The 16,106-nt window shown below is 44.9% G+C and overlaps 1 long non-coding RNA gene across 2 annotated transcripts; it reads right to left on the reverse strand.

Moving 5' to 3' along the window:
- Positions 1-2,613: 2,613 nt before the first annotated feature.
- LOC137544485 (uncharacterized) lies at positions 2,614-15,892 on the reverse strand. 2 transcript variants are annotated; one of them, XR_011025876.1, is made up of 7 exons: positions 15,720-15,892; positions 13,377-13,445; positions 13,106-13,191; positions 12,919-13,014; positions 3,179-3,278; positions 2,839-2,921; positions 2,614-2,744 (listed from the first exon to the last, which is right to left on the reverse strand). It is a non-coding gene; the product is annotated as an uncharacterized lncRNA (long non-coding RNA). The 2 variants fall into 2 exon arrangements; XR_011025877.1 differs by lacking the exon at positions 13,377-13,445.
- Between the last annotated feature and the right edge of the window lie 214 nt (positions 15,893-16,106).

The raw sequence follows: 16,106 nt of genomic DNA on the forward strand, positions 1-16,106 counted from the left end.
TATTTACAGTGAGATAGCATATAAATAGTCTATAAAACAACAGCTTATTTTATCATTCAAAAAATGCTTCTGCAGCTGTGTTCTTCCTTATTTTACTGGCTGATTTGGGTCACAGAATGTTTAAAACATCCTGTTACCTAACTAATCATTAAGACAATAAGACAACCTACCAACTTATTCACTGAATGACCCCACGCCATGTTTGGGGGATAGTTTTGTATTAACCTTTTGGCAGCCAAATAAAGTAAAACTTTATTTTGCTGCAGGGCTACATTTTTCCTGCCATTGGGGAAGTGTGCTTTTCCCAGCCTTCTAGGCTAGGCAGGGTCTGCAGAGCGGGTGGCAGGGAGCTTTTATAGTTACCTGTCCAGACGGCTGGATTGGGTTCTCCTCTCTTACATCGTGGCAGCGATGTAACCCTGACATATCTTCTGGGTTCTGATCACACATATGACATGTGATCGGGATCCAGAAGACCATGTCAGCATTACAGCGCCACCTTGTGGTGGAAGAGTTTCTTCCATCACCCCTCTTCCACCACTGGGTGGCACTATAACGCAGTATACAACAGAGGAGGAAAGGGCTGATCGGCTATGATGGCTGGTGAAGAGCCTGTCAGAGTGCCGGGGTCCTGGCATGCCATGCTGGTAGTAAAAGCAGCCTAGCTAGATTTATTACTGTCCATAGTGGCATGAGAGAGTTGAGGAAGCTATAATGCACACCTGAAGGAAGGACAGATCTTAGAAAAATAAACTGTTACAACAGATGTTCCCCATAACATATTGGGCTGATCGGGTTGTACGTTGTTTACTACTGAAGCAATGGAATGCTAAAAGATTATGTGAGTGAAGTTCAGCTCTGCTTGTTTAATTTGTTTAATTTTATCTAGCTCTTAAATAATCACTGATTCACCATAGTGCCCCTTTAAGGGAGTGCTAACTCTGTTACAGAGTCATCACCATTTTTAAAATGGAGGACAGAAAATTCAGTGGACAAAAAGGATGCGGGAGAGGAGAAAGAGATTAATGAGCAGACAATGCGTCAGGTAAGTAAGAGGAGTTTATGTTTATTTTGAATTTTATTTTTCAGTTCAGGTTTGCTTTAATGAACACACAATGTAATTTAAGTCCAGTTCAATAATATAAGTCCATCTGCAAATGAAACAAAGCACACCGTAATATTTAACCAATGACAGGGGAAATACCATGAACACTATGCAATTAAATATCCTACCATATTATCATTTTACTATCAATTAGATTGGTCCAACGTCTCTGGCCATTTATGGAGCATTATTTTTCCTATTATGTCTGCATGAGCAGCCCCAGACCACCCATGAGGTGGGGTGAGGCAGGTTCCTCAGCGGCGGAAGTTGGGGGGGCAGTGTCTGCCTAGTTGTAGGTGGGGGGGCTGAGCTGGAGGGGGTAGCAGCCAGGAAGGGGGGCAGCGGGCACAGCAGTGGGGAGGGGGGTTCGGACCACCCCTCCCTCACCTGGGGATCCCCATTCATGCTCCCCCTCCAGCTATTTTTCCAGCATTACTGTCCCAGAGAGGAGCGGGGACACAATTGCTCAACTCCTTCCAGGAGTGGGGATGGGGAGCCCCAGGTGAGGGAGAGGGATCTGACCCCCCTCCCTACTACTGTGCCTGCTGTCCTTATTTCTGGCTGCTACCCCATTCAGCTCATACGGTGGGGGGGGGGGGGAGTATACTACCTATGGGGGGGGGCGGTGACGTCCTCACAAATTTGCCTCGGACGGCAAAAAGTCTAGAACCGGCCCTGTGTATGAGTATTGAAATATGGAGATGGCTTACATGAATAACTGCACATCACAAACTCTTTTGCAATTGTGAGTAGTATTAACCATGTGATGTCACCATTTCACCACAACAACAGATGTCTATCTATCATTTCTACAGTTCACCAATATTTTTGTCAGTGAACAATACACTACACCCTGTAACAACTGTTTGTGTCTGAGTGTCTAAATATCATGCTTGACTTCTAGAAAGTAAAAACAACATATGGTAATAATGTCAGCAGAAAATTGTGTTTCCTCTACTTTGAAGGTAATTACTTTTTCAGAATTGTGTAAATAAGTTCTTAGCTAGACCCATTGAAGTAAATATATCAATATATCATGTATACCAAAACGTGAGATGAGAAAAACAGCTTTTCACGATTGCCATTTTATGTATCTTGCATTCAGGTATTGATATTGTTAATGCTAGTGAAGACTACTTGATATTCTACAGCTATACAGCCGATCTGAACACTAGGTATTAATAGGCACTTGGGGCTACTAAACGATACTGAGATTTTGCAGAACTGCTTATGATGAAATTCTGTAGTGTGAGTTGCAGAATGCAAACATTTCTTTGTTGAAGAGTTTTATGTAACCCTTTTCCACATGCAAAGGGAATAACCCTTTATTTGTAAAATATCTTCAGAACAGGCAGGGGCGTAACTAGAAACCACAGGGCCCCCCTGCAAAACTTTGGATGGGCCCCCCCCCCTAACACAAGACCCCCCCCCCAAAAAAAAAAAAAAAAAAATTAAGTAAAAATAAAAACTCGCAATGTTTTTTTTTTTTTTTTTTTTAATTATGGCATATATAAAACACCACATATGCTCAATGTAACCAGTCCACGTTCAAGAGCACTGTACTATTGAAATATCAACCAGGAGCACAAGGTAAACAATCCACACAAGTAAAACAATCCACAGGATGATAAAGTGTCAGCTGTGAAAAACAGAAAGACAAAATGAAAACAATTAAGTATTTGGAATGACAGTGTGTAGGTGTGTAGTGCAGAAAAGAAAAGTTTAGGACTTACCCACAAGTCTTCAATGCAGAAATCGTGAATTTAGTGGTGAAACGCCAGTGTCTATCTTCATTGGAAAACAGATCCCACCATTCCTTTAAAAGAGGTAAAAATTAACCAACAGTACAGTAGAATCTCATAGTAAACCCCGATATAATTAACCTCTGGATACAGTAAACTCAGTTATCAATTCCCTGCAAAAGCACCTGTATAAATATACACTGTCTGTGACCAATTCTGATAAAGCAAACTTTTGATATAGGAAACTACTTTTCCTGGTCCCTTTGAGTTTACTATAAAGGGGTTATACTAATCATACAATTCTACTGTGTATTTGTTTATTTTTACTTACTTTTTCACTTGCACTTGAAATCTGAAGTCTTTAACCGTAGCCAATATCAAAATCTTAACGAATGAACATCCACAATCCAAGATAAAACAGAAAACAGAACCTAGATTACAAAAATAGAAATGCATTAGTACTGTCCTTTGAAACTTTTTTTCCCCCCTCTTTTTGACTAACACAGCTTACTCCATGCACATAAAGTTAATGTAGAGTATATTTGCTCTTGGAGTCACCTGGCTATTGATGGACAAGTCCTTTATTGACCCATATAAAACTTAATTTTCAATGGGAGATAGAGGGGGGTTTCCATTTCAATGCGTGCTGTGTGGAAAAATATTTTAAATGATCCACAATGATTACAGTTATTCCAGTTGTCTGGCACAGGGCTGCAGTGGCAGCTTAGATATGACAATATATCTTTAGTGCATAGGGAAAATGAAAACAGTAAGCAGCTGTGGAGTCAAAAAAGAGGAAAAAAAAAATTAAACGGCTATCAGTTTATGGAACTCAAATAGTGGAAGCAAAATTGCAGGCAAATGTTGAACAGGTTCTGAAAATATGTTCAGCCACTTTTAGCACACTAGGTAGCCAGAGAAGGGCCAGTTGACCATCTGACTGTGAATAAGCACCATCACGATGCTGAGTATTTTCTAGTACTTGCCACTTTCAGCAAGATCAATCTACAATATTCATGACTTACAGCAATATTACACTTTTAGATTGGTGAAATAGGTTCCTGACAAATTAGCATATAACTAAAGTATTGTCAATTTAGCTGTGTCTTGGAACATAAAGAGGTTAGCTGCTTATGTTTTGGGTTAGCTGTAAGCATTTCAGGATACATGTAGAAGGAATATAAATATATATATATGTATATATAAAAAAAAGTTCGACATTTGCCTGTTTTTCTGCTTTGCGATGCTCAGGTGTGGCTATGCCAACAGGGCTCTGCCAACTGAAGCTAGGCTGGACAAATTGCAGAACTCAAGTAGCCAATGAGCTTAAAAAAGGCAAAAAATAAAAAAAAAATAAAAAATGGCACTTAACCTTAATCGGTTCTCAATTATGGCCATTAAACATTTCCCATTGGCTCCTGGTTTGGACCAACTGGCTCTTGAAATCCATAGCAATTTATCCATCCATGGAAGAAAGGCTTAAGAGTTAACTGGCTATGCCAACGGGGCTATGCCAACTGTACTTAGGATAGAAAAGAGAGAACTGGCTATGCCAACGGGGCTATGCCATCTGTAGCTAGGCTGGAAAAGATTGAACTGGCTATGCCAACGGGGCTATGCCAACTGTACTTAGGCTAGAAAAGAGAGAACTGGCTATGCCAACGGGGCTATGCCATCTGTAGCTATGCTGGAAAAGAGTGAACTGGCTATGCCAACGGGGCTATGCCAACTGTAGCTAGGCTGGACAAATAACAGAAGTCAGGTAGCCAATGAGCTATTGAAAATTACAGGTGTTAGTTTAACAAATTTTCAATGAATCTTGCAATTAAAACATTTCTTTATGGGTCCGATTTTGGACTCACTGGCTCCATGAATTCCATAGTTATTTGCCCATTCCCATTTTTAAAAAACTGGCTATGCCAACGGGGCTATGCCAACTGAACAAAGAAGCTGAAGAAATCTTTGAACTCCAACCTCGAACCAGTATACTCACTCAGAACACTATTAGAACAAACGTTTGCGTGCTTTCACTTCTGCAAAGGTCTCCACAATGCTGTCAAGGTTTAGCATCTTTGCTCGTGCATTTTCAATGCTTAGGACAGCAAGCCCAGAAAGTCTTTGCTCAGACATTGTGCTTCTCAAATAGCTTTTAATTAGCTTTAATTTGGAAAAGGACCTTTCTGCCGATGCCACAGTCACGGGTAAGGTTAAGAACAATAGTAAGGCTATGCAGACATCTGGCAATGTGGAGGCTAGGGCACTGTTCTCAACCAAAAGCAAGTGGGTTAGGTCCTTCACAGAACAAACTTTCTGTATATCAGCTTTAAGTGCTGATCTGAAGCTCAGAAGCTGTCTAGGGAAAAATGAAGATAAATCGCTGGCATACTTGGATTGCAGTTTTTCTGCACCTTTAAATAGTTCATCATCTGAAACTGATGATAGAACAGCTGGCTGAATAATATGAAAGCGATCAACAACTTCATTCAGTCCCTGAAATCTATTTGAGAGCTGGCCGGTAACTGTGTCTAAGCACTTATAAAAAACGTAGACTCTGAAACGTTCTTCTGGGTCTTTTAAACGTTCATCCACACACAGTTCGTCAAAATGCTTTTTGACTAAGTGAACTCGCTTAACTTCAAATTTTGGTGAAATATTCCAGTTCTGTGCCAGCGAGACAGCATTTTTTTTTTGCTTCGTCAAAATTATTTCTGAACTGGGACACCTCTTCAATTGCAGTTTTTATTAACTGAGCAGTTCTTGACAAATCCATGCTCGGAGACTGGAGTACTTTGGAGAGAGAATTTACTACGCTCAGAATTTTTGACTGAAGAACAATGAGAAATATGAAGTGAAAGGACTCTAATTTTGTTTTAATCCTCATTGCCTCCTCTCTTTCACTTTTCTTGGTTGACACAAGAATGATTTTTGATAATGCCTTCAACACATCTGCATATCGAAAACGTAAGGCAATCAGTGAGTCAAATCGTGAAGACCAACGTGTGGGGCATAGTTTTTTCAAAGTTACTGAAGACTCAGAGTTGAAACTAGAAAGAATTTGCCAACGCTTTCCACTATCCCCAAAAAATGTATACAATTGCTGTAGAGTTGTCATAAAAGATGAGATTTCAGCTATGTCAGACACAGCATCCTGAAGGACTAAATTTAAGTTGTGAGCAGCACAATGAACATAAAGTGCATTCTCCTGCCTTTCTATAATTCGGGCCTGAACCCCAGAATAGACTCCACTCATCGTAGCAGCTCCATCGTAACCTTGACCACGGCATTTGTCCAAAGAGAGGCCTTTTTTAGCAATGCATGCCAAAATGTCCTGCTCTATCCCAGCAGCAGACTGATCTTCTACCACATGAAACCCCAGAAAAGCCTCTTGGATGACAACTTTGATGGCTCTCATACTGATATCTCTTTTAATTGACACATAGCGAATGACTTGGCTCATCTGATCCACTTTAGAGATGTCTTGAGTTGTGTCAATGATCAGTGAGTAAAACTGAGCCTGCTGTACTTCAGAGACTATGTCATTCACAACCTGTTTTGAAAGAATTTCTATTATTTCGTTTTGTATTGTAGGGCTAAGATACTTGGTGGTACCCTGTGGTAACTGTAGCAGTTGTTTAAGTATAGGGTCATACTCTGCCAATAGTTCTATAATAGCTAGAAAATTTCCACTATTTAGTTTGCCAAGTTTTTCACGATGGCCTCGGAAAGCAATGTTCCCCATTGCCATAGTCAGAGTGACATTAATAATTCTTTTTAAAACCTCTCTCCAAAACCCTTTTTCCTTTCGGATTTGTCTTTCCTGCTCCTCATCAATGGTTCCCTCTCTTCGCCAGTGACCATAAACCACACATGCATCAATATGAGTTTGGGATGTTTCATGCACATTTATTTTTTTAGAAAGTTCTCTCCATACTTGAATACCTTTTGCCCAAGCCGGTTCAAGTCCCAGCTTTTTACGATCCCCAAAAAGCCAGCATGGCTCACAATACACAGAATTTAGTTTGGGCGAGTAACAAAGCCAGGATACTGGAATTTTTAGCCCTGTATGTGTTATTTTCTCATAGTAACTGACCGAGAAACATCTTCTCTCATCATCTCTCGGAAAGGGTCCAACAGGTCTGCAAGGACCATGAGAAATTATAAATCTCTTCACACGAGGATCTTTTATGGTTATTGGGAAATTAGCTCTGTCTGTGATGTATTTCTCTGCAGCAATGGCAGTCAGGTCAATGACATCACTACCCACCAATTCCAGTTCACCTGACCTGTGTGGTTCAGCTTCACACACTTCTACATTGTCCCCTGCAGGGCTGCCAACATCTAAAGATGTACTTGGCTCTGATTCAGCTTCGCATAGTTCCACGGTTTCCCTTGCAGGACTCCCAACATTCAAAGATCTTGTCTCTGCTATAGTATTATCCCCTGTTTCAGACTCCTGCACTACACTACCCGGGGAGCAAAGAGTTTCTGGGCTTGCTTCCACAACACTTTCAATGGGTGAAGATGCCTTAGCGCTTTCACCAGCACTGGGAGCAGTAAAAAAACTGGTAATTTTGGGATTTTTTTTTTATTTCTCGTTTGCCTCCAGCCTTTTTTTCCGTTTCTGTGCACCACTTTGATGGTGGTAACTAGACATGTTACTGATGGTTTATGCTGTAGGAACGAAGTATAAGTGAACATTCCTTTAAAATTCTACACTAAGCAAGCTTAAAATGTTCTAAAAACTAAAATGAGTACATTATGATACCGGCATATTGAAAGATGAAGGCTTTACGTTCCATAATATTCACATGATCCATCAATAGTATATAAATGTAAAGCTGGCCAAATATGTTAAACTGATCAAATCTACCTGTCACCCGTTGGCCTAGCATTTCTGATCCATTCACTTTTGATTGGATTTTGGGCTGAGCAGATAAAGGGTGGAGGCGATAGTCAAGAAATTAGCATTGCACCACATTTTTATATAGGGTACACATCTTCCACACCGCTTTACAAAGTATATATAGTCTTGTCACTAACTGTCCCTCAGTGAGGCTCACAATTTCAAATCCCTACCATAGTCATATGTCTATTGCGGTATAGAGCCAATTTAGGGAAAATCCAATTAATTCAGCTATATGTTTTTGGGATGTGGGAGAAAACACAATTGGCTGGAGGGAACCCATGTAGACATGGAAAGAACATACAAACTCCTTGCAGATGTGAAAGTGCTATCCCCTATGCTGCCCATTAACATCAAACAGTACCAATTTTGTAGTTAAATTAATGCTTGACAAATTAAGTGATATTGATTAAGAGGGAGCATGCCATGTATGAAGTGATTACTATCCAATCAAATAGAAATTGGATAGGAATCAATCATTTAAAGGGAAGGTTCAGGCTTCTATTAAAAAAAAACAAAAAACGATATCCACTTACCTGGGGCTTCCTCCAGCCCGTGGCTGGCAGGAGGTGCCCTCGTTGTCACTGTGGGGGCTCCCGGTCTCCCACAACAGCCCACGACCGAACCAGGAAGTAGCGTCTCGGTCCTGGCTTCTTTCTTTTAAATTCCGCGCTCCACGTGGGCGCGATGGCATCATCCGGCCTGTACTGCGCAGGCGCAGTAGTTCTGCGCCTGCGCAGTACAGTCCGGATGACGCCGGATGACGTCATCGCGCCCGCGTGGAGCGCGGAATTCAAAAGAATGAAGCCAGGACCGAGACGCTACTTCCTGGTTCGGTCGTGGGCTGTCGCGGGAGACCGGGAGCCTCCACAGTGACAACGAGGGCACCTCCTGCCAGCCACGGGCTGGAGGAAGCCCCAGGTAAGTGGATATCGTTTTTTTTTTTTTTAATAGAAGCCTGAACCTTCCCTTTAAAACATGACCGACGGATGAGGATGGCTATTCAGCAACTATTGCAACTTTTTTTTGTTTTTGAAAGGCAACATACTCACCTAAAGATAACCTGCAGAGCTCTTTGGCCTAAGGGATTAGGTATCGTCCACTGCTGGGTGACAGAGCACCCACGACAATATACATACACATCATTAGCCTCCGTCTAATGATGTGTATGTTGCTATGCGAGGGGAGCAGAGAGACAGAGCGGTGTGCGGCATTGCAGCGGCAAGAACAATGTTGTCTCGCAGAGCCTGTCATGCTGCCGTTGTACACTGGCTATGGTGTTATCGGATACCATAGTCAAGTTAAAACCAGCACTAGTATATACCTTAACCTATCAGCAGCTCCAAAGGAATTTTTTTGTTTGTAAAATGTGCACTGCTTTTGACTCAGTCTGCACAACTCGTGCTGTAAATTATTGTAATGCTTGGATGTCTCTGCTAGCAGAAAATAGAGAAACTAAAAACTAAAAGCAGAAGTCCTCTGTTGTCTCATATGGCCCCCTAGGGACGGTCATACACATCAACACATCACAGCAGTAAAAATATTAGCAAGGAAATGCAACAAATAAAAAAAAATGTGCAAATATTAAATTGGCCTGAAACCCTTGCAAGCCTCTAAATAAAATGGCTGCTAAAGGGATAAAGAGGAACTGTAGTGAGAACATAATGAAAATATAATGAATACAATTTTACAATAAAGATTTAACAATACTCATTTATAGATTGTTTCCTCTCTGATTTACATTCTGAAATTTATCACAGTGACAGGCGGCCAAAGTCCTGCCAGATGACCTGTACAGAATGTTCGTTTATAGAGAATCCTATGGTCAGAGGGAGATATTCCTTATTGTCCAATATCCGAACAGTTTTATAGCGCTTTCTCCTGTCAGACTCAAAGCGCTCGAGCTGCAGCCACTAAGGATGTGCTCCTGTGGCCACTCTGCAGTGTTAAGGAGTCTTGCCATGAATTCTTACTGAATAGGTACTCACCCTAGCCAGGAGAACCATTGTTTCCCTTGTCAAAGGCAGTGCCCTTAAACAGTACTATTTCCCCCCACCCCCTCCCCCATGCACCCCAGTCTAGGCAATCAGAGTAGCAGTGCAGTGGTATATGTGATATGCAGCCATCCTATGAAGCAGCTGCCTGCTCCAATCTCCTAAATGTTGCATGTAATCATGCGACAAATAAGAGAACTATGATGCAGAGGGTGATGCATTGATATGTGCTGGAGAATCAGGAAGGGTGACACATTGCAGAAAGACGTAAGAGGCTTTATGTACCACAAAATACCACCACTGCATCACTGACAAAAAGGAGCACAAGAGAGTGCATGGGCCCCGACAGTCAAAGTACAGAGCAGCTACAGCCGCTCTCTTCCCCTGTCACTTACTATATAAGGACTGTAGATTTGTTCTTAATAGTAGTGTAATGGGGGCAGGGAAAAAAATTAAACTTAACTTACCTGGGAGCGTACTGTGCAGGCACTGTACGGTCTGCGACTACGCAGTACGCTCCCGGTGACATCAGCAGGAGTGAGGAGACAGCCGCACAGGCACAGCGGTTTTCCAACTTTAATCCCAGTGAACCGGCAGCAGGGACTGGAGCATTGGCGAGTGGCTGAGCGGGCACAGGACGTCAGCGGGGGAGAGTTAGAAGCCTCAGGTAAGTTCAAACCCCCCCACACTACTCCATTAACCCCCTTGGCAGTTATCCCGAGTCAGGCTCGGGACGGAAAGCCGCAGAACAGAGCGGTAGTACTGTGCCTGAGTGAATTACATGCAGGAGTTTCTGCAGACCTCTCTGATGTATGGTTTTCTTCTTGTTTTTAGGGTCTAAAAGCTTGTGAAAAATGTCACGGCTTTTAGAACATAAATCTGTAAATAATTAGAACGCCAAGGGGGTTAAAGGACAAATGAAGTGAGAGGGATATGTAGGCTGCCTTATTTTATTCCCTTAAAGCAATACCAGTTGCCTGGCTGTCCTGCTGATCCCCTAGCTCTAACACTTTTAGCCATACATCCTGAACAAGCATGAGGTAGATAAGGAGTTTGACATAGTCAGATCTGCCAAGATTAGCTGCATGATTGGTTCTGTTGTAATTCAGACACTACTGCAACCAAATAGATCTGCAGTGCTGCCAGTCAACTGGTATTGTTTAACAGGAATTAAATATGGCATTCTCCATATACCTCATTACAGTTGTCCATTAACCTGAAAGAGGAGATGTCAGCCATACTATCTCAGAAAAATAAACCACATATTTAAGTTGATAAATACTTCCTCTACTTATATAACACATGTGTTGCACTGTCCACATTTTAATGTCAGTGAATTTTATTTAGATAATTAAGAGAATTCTATCCCTGGTGGGAGCCATGTCTTTTGCCCACAGTTTGAGGCTAAATCCTGATGTCATTTCTTCCCTTAACTCTCCTCCAATCGCTGAGTCACCTCAGCCTTGCTTGTAAACACAAGTGAGCAGAGGATCGTGTTTCACCCATTCAACCAAGCAGGGAAACAAAGGGAAGAGGATGAATATATTAGATAAAAAATAACTCCCAGCATTCCAGTTGATGCCTATGGCTCTTAAAGGGCCAGTGCTCCTAAGGTATGTAATAACTCCAAACTATAACAGCAGGAAAAAATGTTTTGAAAGTTCTGAATGCAGGATTAGCATCTTTATCACTTAATACACTCAGACCAGTTGCTGTTGAAATTTGATTTTTTTTTTAGGGTGACAATATGGCTTAAAATTCGGAACACTGTTCCCTCTCAGTCTCAGCCCCCTGCACCTCCAGTGATCCCCTGTCCCACCATTGCACTTCCCCTTGTGTCCTTCTCTGTCCAACTAACCTTTCTCCTCCACTCACCTTTGCATAGTAAAAAGCAGCAGCTGCATGTCTCTCACCTCATTCATCAGCTCCTGCAGTGATCAGAGAACTCTCCTGTCCCTCATTCTTCTCAGTAGTACCAGCTTCTGCTGATTGTGTCATTAAATATGACCAGCACTAGAGGAACAGCAAATTAGAGGAGAGATCTCTGATTGCTGCGGGCTCTGATGGATGAGGTTAGAGATATGCTGCTGCTTTTACCTACACACAGGAAGCAGATAAGGACACACGTACATTACAGGGAGTGCCTGACATGGTGGCTGGTCGTCATTTCATATCTGCGGGCGTAAGTCCCATTTTTTAGGGAAAAAAAAAAAAAAAAAAAAGGTTCATATTCACAATATGGTAAGGCTAGGTTCACATTGGATATGGTTGAACCTGGATCCGTGCTGTCTGCGTGTTGCACGCACACGGATACGTGCTGCTTTTTCAGCAGCACCCGTCCTGGATCCGTGTGCGTGCAGCTATTTGCTGGAGGGGATGACGAGGACGGGGGGCTGCGGGAAGCGGCGCCCGGGAGGGGGGGGGGGTCACCTGTGTGCCTCCCGTCCCCGCTCCCCTCCAGCTCTGTGGTCAAAATGTAGAAAATAAAAGTTACATTATATTAAATAAAGAGTCGGCATATTTACATGTACTTTCCCTGTTTCACGGTAGGGCACTTCTGCCCATAGCGCGACGTCACTTCCGGGGATATTCCAGTGACGTCACCGGAATCCCCAGGAAATGGCTTCAGCGGTATGGGCGGAAGTGCCCTACCGGGAAGCGGGGAAAGTACATGTAAATATGCCGGCTCTTTATTTAATATAATGTAACTTTTTTTTCTACATTTTGACCACAGAGCTGGAGGGGAGCGGGGACGGGGGCACACAGGTGACCCGGGAGGGGGGTCCGACTCCCCAGGGCGCCGCTTCCCGCAGCCCCCTGTCCTCGGCATCCCCTCCAGCAATGCCAGCCTCCATTTTCCCCACCTGGGACACTGGGAACGGATCCGTTCCCAGTGTCCCTAAAGTACAAGTGGGAATGGAGGTCGGGAAATGCAGTGTTCTGCACTACCCGTCCGTGTGTACGGGTGCGTGCAGAATGCTGCAAGATCCTTATGTGCGTTCCGCGTCTGAGCAGGGACGCACACGGATCCGTGTGCACCTCTAGTCTGAATGGTGTCTATTGTTTACATTGGTATCCGTGAGCACGGTTTAGAAAACCGTGCTCACGGATACGTTTTCTTCTCAAGTGTGAATGCACCCTAATGCATATACAAACAATACCACACATACTTACACACAGAAGATCAGCCAGGAAGCACCGTCCGAAGCACTGCAGGTAGCCCTCTGTCTCACTCTCTTGCAGCTGCTGTGTAGCCTGTGTTTAACAGCCCTGAAAATAGGAAGAATAATTTTAAAAAATGTGTTCAAACTTTGCCCTTTGCTGAAGTCTGCCCCCCCCCCCCCAAAACACACATACTTACACACAGAAGATCAGCCAGGAAGACCCGTCCAAAGCACTGCAGGTAGCCCTCTGTCTCACTCTCAGCATCTGTTGTGTTGAACAGCCCTGAAAATAGGAAGAATATGTTCAAACTTTGCTGCGCCCCCTTCCCCCCCCCCCACACACCAGTTATAGGGCCCTATTGCAATGCATCTGCCTAATTTACAAAAAAACACTCCACACCCTCTGCCAGGCGAGAATACTAACAACCCCCCCAAACACACACAATACATAATACCACACATACTTACACAAGATCAACCAGGAAGCACCGTCCACACACAGCCCTTTGCCTCCCTCTCAGCAGCTGTTTAAGAGCCCTAGGAAATGAATAGGTACAATAGTTTGAACACCAATTTAAAGTAAACATAACACTAAGGGAACAAAGGGGATTTTTATTTATAAATCCTGCCAGTCCTCTGCAGGCCGTGAGCTCCCTCGATGTCCCCCTGGTCCAATCCACTGCACTGCGTGAGCTGTACAGGGCTGTGCGCCTCCTTGATCATGCTCCTGCGGCCGGCCTAGGGAGCACAATCAGGTGCGTAGTACTCCACAACTGAAACGGGGTTCGCAGTGGAACAATGGAGGGGACCCAAAAGACATTTAGGTAGCTGACAAACTACAGGGGCTGGAAGAAGCCCCAGGTAAGAAAAAAATCCTTTTGTTCCCTTCGTCTCAGAAACACACGAAAAAAACAACAAAACAAGAAAAAAAAAAAAAAAAAAACATATCACGCACACACGCACCCCCCCCTTCTGAGACCCTGTGGCCAGCAGCGGCGACCAGGGTTGCCAATCTAATTTCATATTTTTCCGGGAAAAAATGGTCAAAAAAACGTGGACACACCACGCGAGGAGAGAAGCCACATTTCCCCAGTAAACACTATTTGGGCAGCACATTTATATCCGCACTTTTCTCCTGGCGGACTCAAAGCACCAGAGCTGCAGCCACTAAGACACGCTCTATAGGCAGTAGCAGTGTTAGGGAATCTTGCCCAAGGTCTCCTTCTGAATTAGGTGCTGGCTTACTGAACTGGCAGAGCTTAGATTCGTACCCAGGTCTCATGTGTCAGAGGCAGAGCCCTTAACCATTACGCTATCCAGCCGCCAGCCAAGCCTAGCTTTAACACACACACACCCCAAATCACTGCAAGCGCAAAAAAAAAAAAAAAAATGATTCACTGCACCTGCTGATGTTTAAGGACATCTGTAATATTAAAAAGGTTTAACTTACCTGGTGCTTCTACCGGCCCCTTGCAGGCGTCCTGTTCCCACGCCAAGCCGATTCTTCAGTCCATTGCCATGCCTCACTTTCATTTTCCTGGTCGGCACCCTCTGCGCGGCTCTGAGCGGTGGTGTCCTGCGCTGAATGAAAGTGAGGCATGGCGGGGAACCGGAGGATTGCTTTATCCTGTCGCGGGCACAGGACGCCTGCAAGGGGCCGGTAGATTCCCCAGGAAAGTTTTTTTACAGGTGTCCTCTAAAAACAGGCCCCTATAGTGGTGCCAGAACTGCCCCCCCTTTGTGAAGCCCCAACTCACCCTCATGCTACCCCCCTCCCCCACACACAGCCAGAATGCAGATATAATCCCCCCCCCTACCAAGAAAACAGGGACCCTCACCTCATGCTCCCCCTCCCCCACACACAGCCAGAATGCAGATATAACCCCCCCCCCCAAAGAAAAAACAGCAACCCACACCCTCATGCTATCTCCCTCCCCTCCCCCACACACAGCCAGCATGCAGATATAACCCCCCCCTCCCCCCCAAAGAAAACAGCGACCCTCAGTCACCTCATGCTCCTGCTCCCCCCTCCCCCACACACAGCCAGCCAGAATGCAGATATAACCCCCCTCCCCCCCCCAAAGAAAACAGCGACCCTCAGTCACCTCATGCTCCTGCTCCCCCCTCCCCCACACACAGCCAGCCAGAATGCAGATATAACCCCCCCCCCCAAAGAAAAAACAGCAACCCACACCCTCATGCTATCTCCCTCCCCTCCCCCACACACAGCCAGCATGCAGATATAACCCCCCCCCCCTCCCCCCAAAGAAAACAGCGACCCTCAGTCACCTCATGCTCCTGCTCCCCCCTCCCCCACACACAGCCAGCCAGAATGCAGATATAACCCCCCTCCCCCCCCCAAAGAAAACAGCGACCCTCAGTCACCTCATGCTCCTGCTCCCCCCTCCCCCACACACAGCCAGCCAGAATGCAGATATAACCCCCCTCCCCCCCCAAAGAAAACAGCAACCCTCACCTCATGCTCCCCCCTCCCCCACACACAGCCAGCATGCAGATATAACCCCCCCTCCCCCCCCCCCCAAAGAAAACAGCGACCCTCAGTCACCTCATGCTTCCCCCTCCCCCACACACAGCCAGCCAGAATGCAGATATAACCCCCCCCCCCCCCCCCCCCCAAAGAAAACAGCAACCCTCACCTCATGCTCCCCCCTCCCCCACACACAGCCAGCCATAATGCAGATATAAACCCCCAAAGAAAACAGCAACCCTCACCTCATGCTCCTGCTCTGAGTCCCCTCTCCCCTTATTGATAAAAAAAACAATGTGTGTGTCACACTCGCTCTATCTTACAAGTCCGGTTGCTGTGCTGTCTCTCTTCTCCTCCAAAGGCCCTCTCTGTCCTCCACACAGATCCGCTGGTCTGACCACTGCAGCACAGCACACACACAGACACTGAGTCTGTCTGTGTGAGAGCTCTCTCTCGCTGAGCTCGCTGGCTGCTGGTGGCAGAGAAAGGCTGCAGGCTGGCTGGAGGTCCCACAATGGTGTCTTCTTCCTCTGTCCTCGGCTCCAAGAGAAGGCACCTCCCCTTCCTTGTCCCAGCCTGCACTGCAGAGACACGCAGCCAGGCGGGACAACTGGATTGGACAAAAGTGCCATGTGATCCTCCTCCCCCTATCCAGGAAGTGAAACATGGTAATCAGGATCTTCTAGTGCCCGCAGCCCGCCGCACCAACA

This window comes from Hyperolius riggenbachi, chromosome 2, assembly GCF_040937935.1.
Source record: "Hyperolius riggenbachi isolate aHypRig1 chromosome 2, aHypRig1.pri, whole genome shotgun sequence".
Lineage (NCBI taxonomy): Eukaryota > Metazoa > Chordata > Amphibia > Anura > Hyperoliidae > Hyperolius > Hyperolius riggenbachi.